The sequence below is a fragment of the Taudactylus pleione genome, unplaced genomic scaffold, assembly GCF_031769625.1.
Source record: "Taudactylus pleione unplaced genomic scaffold, aTauple2 ptg001080l, whole genome shotgun sequence".
NCBI classification, from domain to species: domain Eukaryota; kingdom Metazoa; phylum Chordata; class Amphibia; order Anura; family Myobatrachidae; genus Taudactylus; species Taudactylus pleione.
Genome location: NW_028285481.1, coordinates 857,719 through 864,824, shown reverse-complemented (window position 1 = coordinate 864,824; position 7,106 = coordinate 857,719). Strand labels below are relative to the sequence as shown.

At 39.5% G+C, this 7,106-nt stretch overlaps 1 pseudogene; it reads right to left on the bottom strand.

The window, feature by feature from the left end:
• Positions 1-478: 478 nt before the first annotated feature.
• On the bottom strand, positions 479-597 carry LOC148453848 (5S ribosomal RNA; annotated as a pseudogene).
• Between the last annotated feature and the right edge of the window lie 6,509 nt (positions 598-7,106).

The following is a 7,106-nucleotide window of genomic DNA, read 5'->3' as shown; positions in this document are numbered from 1 at the left end:
GATCCTGGAAGTAGCAAGTTATTTAGTATTTCCTATATGGCATAATGGAAACAATGTTAGTGTCAACATGTAACACATGTATTAGGCATATCCAAATATAAATTAGGCATATCCAAAAATAAATTGTTACAAATTGTTCTTCACACCAGATCTGTACTTAATTATAATTTTAACATTTCCTCATATGGATAAGTATAAGACAAATGTTGGTATATTAGTAGTTATTATAAGTCACTTCTATGTGATATAAAATATATATATGTGGGTATTCCTAAAATGTGATAACAGGGAATTTTTCCTTTTCTCTCTCTCTCTCTCTCTCTCTCTATATATATAGTAATTCCAGATGTATATATAGTCATTTCAAAAACTTCTTCTTTGCCGCATGGTTCTAGTAATTCTTTCATGGGCTTTCAGGTGTAGATCAAGGATTGCTTCATAGGTCACTTGTGGGAATAATGCCTGTATGTCCCATGGGAAACTACCATACCTGGTCTTCCCTAGAGGTCTCCCATCCAAGTACTAACCAAGCCCAATGGTGCTTAGCTTCCAAGATCAGACAATATTGGATGCTCCAACATAGGTATGACAGTAGATATTATTGGGACATACTATATACCCTACTGACCTGTTTTCTCCATCTCAATCTTCTTATAGGAAGGGAGCTATTTTGTAGTTATTGTTGAATCCTCTAGGGTTCATAGTGTCCAGTTCAAAGATCCAGAACATCTCCCGTTTGGATAATTTGTTTGCAAGGTCTCCTCCTCTGTCTCCCATGTTCTATAGCTTTGAAAGTCATTTCATCCGGATCCGATTTATGATGTAAATTGAAATGTCTTGACACCATATGTGTCTCCACCTTATTTTTAATGTTCCGTATGTGCTCCTGTATGCGAAGTTTCAGTGGTCGTTTCATCTTGCCCACATATTTTATTCCACATGAACATTCCAACATCACTGAAGTTGAATTACAGTTGAGATGCTGTTTAATTTTATATTCCTTACTATCCGCAGAGTTCTTAAAGCTCTTTCTCTGTTGGTGCAGGAATTTACATACGTTGCATCTACCACATTTATAGCTCCTCAGACAACTGTGAAGGATTCTGGATTTTAAGGTGTTGGTATCCCTTAGCATACTAGGTGCCAGGGCATCTTTGAGATTCCTTGATTTTCTGAACACTATGGGGGGTCTAGGTGGTAAGATTTCCTTCAAAACTGGATCCATTAGAAGGATTTTCCAATGCTTATTGAGTGGATCTTCCCACATAGTTATTGTACTCTGTGTGGGCGGATCTGTCCTGCCCCACAGAGTATCTGCTGCTCACCAGCGCCATATATATACAGTCCAATCGGCCAATCTGGACAGATAAATAATGAACCACAAGTCGTTCTTGATAGCCTATCAAGAACGACTTGTGGTTCATTATTTATCTGTCCGATTGGCCGATTGGACTGTATGCAAACGGATTACTCCTTGGGGGATTTACCTGCGCAGGGCACCCAGCTAAGTATTGCTTTGTTTTCCTGAGTGCCGGATTGTGGAATATATATATATATATATATATATAAATATATATACATATACGCACCAAACATATGCACTATATATACAAACATATTCACACTATATATATATATATATATATATATATATATATATATACACACACATTTATATCTATTTAATTGTTTGAACATTGCTTGTGCATGCATTTATCTGACAATAATAGTATTTGAATGATAAAAAATAGAATATCAGTTGTAATTAATACATTTGTTTCTTGACAATGATATACATACTGTATATATAAAAGCCAATGGTCATTTTTTCACAAAAAAACTAAGAAAAAATATATCTATGATACTCTAATAGAGTGGTGTCAAATTTGGGCCCTCCAGCTGCAGTGGAACTACATATCCCAGCATGCAGTGCCACAGTTTTGCTATTAGGGCATGCTAAAACTGTGGAAGGGCATGCTGGGATATGTAGTCCCACAAAAGCTGAAGGGCCCAAGTTTAACACCACTGCTCTAATACAATTAATGCCAGCAAAAGCTGACGAAAAAATGAATGATATGCATCATGACAAATTCACGATAAAACAATTATACATAAGGGTCTCATTAATTTCCAATAGAAAAATAATTTTTCTTTTTGAAAAATAAATGAAAACCACGATACTTACTTATAGCTAAAATTAGACCAAATCCTTTTTATCGCTTTATAAAAAAAAAAAAAAAATCTGTTGATACATCAGCCCCATAAAATCATTGAGCCAGCTATCTCCATTTAATGTAAAGTATCAACCAATATAATTTAATTTAAAATCAAATTTCTGACCCCGTGTTTTGGTTTTGCAAAACAACCCTCACTTGTTTTGGTTTAGGTTTAGGTTCTCCATTTTTAAAAATAAATAAATTAAAAAAACCAGCTAAATTATGTAATTTTGACCTGTTTACATGCAATCCAAAACCCTAGTTCAGTTTTAAAATCCAAGTTCCGAACCTCAGGAAGATCTGAACCGGGACTCAATATGACTTGGTACCCCAAATTGATTCCGAATTCGGACTCAGTTCAACTTGGAACCTCTAAATTGGGTTTTTGTACATTCTCTGGAACCAAACCCACACATCTGTCATTTAAAATATTCTGAGATTATAAATCATTTGTGTTAAGGTTTAAACAAAAAAATGATCTTTATTCAATATTCTGAAGAAATTAGTAAAAAAAAGTCATAGTACAATATATACAAAATAGCATGACAGTTATAAGAAATATTTAAAAACAAAAATAACACATAAGTTATATCAAAAGATCTAATTTTGAAGTTGCAACAAGTTTTGCAGCTCATGGTCCAATTCTTCAGTCTAAAGGTGCGTACACACGGGATGTCTGCACGACGATCAGATAACGATAACGATCGTTATCTGATCGTTCTGTATGTTTTGGATGATCTTTATCGAACATCCAACACATGCATTAACCTATAATGACCCGCTATTAACGATTGCGGGTCCATATAGTAAACAGGTTAACATGGTCGGCATCGACCATGTATGCCGGTTTGCCTGGGCGACGGATGATGGTCGATAATGACCATTTGTTTCCGTGCATTGATCATCATTTGGTCGTTTGCAGGGTCAAGAAACTGGATGATTTGAACAATAGGATCGTTATCGTTGTTGCTGAAATGGTCCACTTTATCTGACCGTGTGTACGCAGCTTAAGGGGCATGTGTCCCACTGCAGTATTGTGAAGACAGGACAAATATAGCATCTGGGCTCCACGATACACTTTGATAGACAGGGCTATTAGGAGTACGGAGTGGGACTGCACATTTAATTTGTTCTGGGTCCCACAATTTCTGATCACAACCTTGCCATGGTGCCTAACTGAACAGGAGTTTTGCAGCCTGCACTTTTTTATGTTTTGGAACAGAATCATTTATCTCCATTACAAATGGCCCATCTTATGTTCTGTATTCTTACATTAACTCTCCTTCCCTGTTAAAAGTTTGAGAGGCAGAGAAGGTAAAATAATGCAGCCCCAAGTGTGGACGTACCGTAGACGCATGATGGCTTTGGAACAGAGTCCCTATATTTGTATACACAGCAGAGAGAACAACCCGTGATAAATTTAAACTGGATCCCAGAATGAACAAGAAGCTGCGTTTTCATCCATATATCCACCAATGAGATAGAAACCAATAGTTTTGAGTAAATACCATGTTTATTATATCCATTCTCGGTCTGGGGCTGTAACGAAGCACCATTGGCCTCTATCAGTTGGAGCATTCAACAAGGCTTTAAATGATAACCTTTGAGCCTGAGGAATCCATATAAAATTGTTATAGACAAGATCACATTTCACAAGTAAATCTCAGACGATTACATTTTTTTGAAACACATTATCAAGAACATCTACATTAACTTTCCCAAACAAGTTCTTCACATTAGCTGTAATTTCCAATTCTACTATAATATTGTTGCCTTATATACTGTACTTTGTCTCTTTATTTCTGTATGTGTTTAAGCTTATGCCTCTCATTTTCCTCTAACTCTTTTCTGTAATTCCTTCAGCACCCCGCCCTGTCCTGTGTACCAACCTCACTTAATTACTATGTGGCTGGGGAGCCTTGTTACACCTGTTCTTCAGGTACACAATGATCACCCATTGGCCTCTGAGATCTCAGGAAGGTATATAAGGTATTTGGCTGGTGCGTGTCGGATATCCAGGGCACCTGCAGGTAAGTTATGTGTTTTCTATTAATGAGCTGTCTGTGGATGATGCAGCCTATTGGTGTTACATTAAATTGACTGATGCACTTTATATCAGACCAGTGAAATCTATTTAATTCTTCTTAGACCTTTTCAAGTTTGGATAATAACATATAAGAAATTTGGTCTCTAGATTTAAGTGTTATATGTGGGGCTTATAATAGAAAAAAACATTATATATACTTAACTGTACATTGAAATGACAGAGACCTATATTGCATAGTGTACATGACACTTTCATTTTTATTAGACAGTGTATTTTGCATTTTCTCTAAATTCGTTGCAGCTGTGATACATTTTATGTCTTTCATTTAACTTTGCTTTTCACAGTTACAGTATCTAAAGTCCTAAATGCATTTACCTGATAGATCTGTGTTTTAAGACTGTGTATACTGTATATAACTAGATTACTAAAATTACCTGTGCTAAAGATCATTTCCATGCATGTTACCTCTTCCTTTAATTATCACTGTTCTTGAGTTCATGTAAAAGGTGAAGTGATTTATCCGAAGCACTTACACAAAACCGTCCCTTGCAGGGTTACACAGACAGGAAACAGACCTGCGATAACAATTCTCTGCTCATTCCAATCGCGGTCCTCATTGCGATTGTGAGGTGATTATTACAGCTAGAAGGTGTCATTTTATACCATGGAAAAAACGTGTTTGCTATAGTCGGGAAGAGATTTAAAATATCGTCAGGGTCCTAGTTCAGTTATAAATCTTTGTATAAAAATAAAACGGCTCATTATTTGAGCCATGTGCAAAACCAACCAGTATTTCTCTGCATGCAATAAATAAACTATGTGCACCCCCTGCGTTGCAGCGTGGTAGGGGATCACGGGCATATCTATAATGATATGTGTGGTGCACATGAGCCCATTAGTCCCAGGGGGTCCGCACAGAGACTGCACATAGGCCACCAACTTTCTTAAACCAGCCCTGATATAGGTCATGCACAAGTGATGTTATGTAAATAAAACGGTTTAATCAGTGTGTTCTGCTGTTATCACTTCAACGTCCACACTGAAATTTTGTGTGTTATAACCATGGACGGTTTAAGAAAGGAGCGGGCCAGAGTGCAAGCTCCGTGCAGCCCACCTGAACTAGACTCTGGAATTGTGCAGATCTTACGGAAAATGGCGCCCATGCCATGGTACAGGTTACTTCTCTGCGGCACCTACACAAATCTCCGGGAAAATGGCACCGTGTAAATTTCCCAGGTGGTCTCTGCTGCTGATGCAGCACCGACGTGGGGATACGGAGAGGTAAGTATAATATATGGGTGCAGGATGTGCAGTGTGCCCCCCAATCCCCCGGGACCTAAGGGCCAGTGTGCATTGCACAACCTGTACCCATTGTATATATACACTAAGGATTATAAGTAATACTCTCCTATCTATTGTAAATCATTGGGCATAATATAAATCACATCAGATTTCTGTGACTTCTCTTTTAGCTCTTGATCACCAGTGTTGTACAGTACATCTATAGGACCACAGCACTCTCCTCACTACTAATAGCCATAGAATTGCAGCAGGGGGTGTTTATTCACTACGTCACTCTGTAGCAGATGAATACAGCATGTGTGATTTACAGATGAGGAATATATTAAAAAACGGAAAGAAAATATTCACATTGTTCTGCATTTGACTGTGAAATTTAGGCGTTTTCACCATCATAAATTTGCCGTAATTGTATCTAATCAGAATACATACGAAATACCACCGGACACATGTCCCGACACAGCTGAAAATCCCAATCGGCCCCAGGTAAGTATCAACTAACCTAACCCTAACCCTCCCTTAGGGGTGCCTAACCCTAATCCCCCCTCTAACTGCCTAAACCTAACCCACCCTTCCCCGCCGCCTAAACCTAAGTCCCCCAGGGGAGTGCTTAACCCTAACCTCCCCCCCAGTGCCTAACCCTAATCCCCCCTCTAACTGCCTAAACCTAACCCACCCTTCCCCGCCGCCTAAACCTAAGTCCCCCAGGGGAGTGCCTAACCCTAACCTTCCCCCCCAGTGCCTAACCCTAATCCCCCCTCTAACTGCCTAAACCTAACCCACCCTTCCCCGCCGCCTAAACCTTAGTCCCCCAGGGGAGTGCCTAACCCTAAGTCTCCCCCCCAGTGCCTAACCCTAATCCCCCCTCTAAGTGCCTAACCCTTACCCACCCTTCCCCGCCGCCTAAACCTAAGTCCCCAGGGGAGTGCCTAACCCTAACCTCCCCCGGGGTGCCTAAACCTAACCCTCCCTCCCCCTAGCCTAACCCTAAGTCTCCCCCAGGAGCCCTAAACCTCCCCCATCCCGCGGCTGTCCGCAGCGGCGCCCAGCATCACTTCGGTCGGGATGCCGGGCGCCGGTCTCCTGGCGTCGATAAAATGACAGGCGTCATTTAACCCTCGCCGGGATAAAGCAGTCTGGAAGCCGGCTTCCCAATTGCATACCATCTAATCCTATCCCAACCCGCGCAGTAAACCAACCACGGTCATCCCAGCATTTTCCATGGACAATAAATTCCACAAAATGCTAATTTACAAGTAAGTTGTGGAGTGACACCTGACTGACACATGAAGCAAGAGTAACTTAATGAACGAATCGTCGTAACTGTGCGCCCTAGAGAAACGCCTAAATAATAATAATTTACTATTGGGACATTTTGTTGATACTGTCGTTTTTTCTTTTTTGTATATATAATTTTCTTTAGTCCACTGGTGTCGTCAGTGTGAATTCTTATTTGGTTCATTTTATTTTTCATACTGATCTTTTGGTTTTACAGCTGCATGTAAATGAAATTGTGTTTAGTCTGTTTATTCCAGTATAGATTT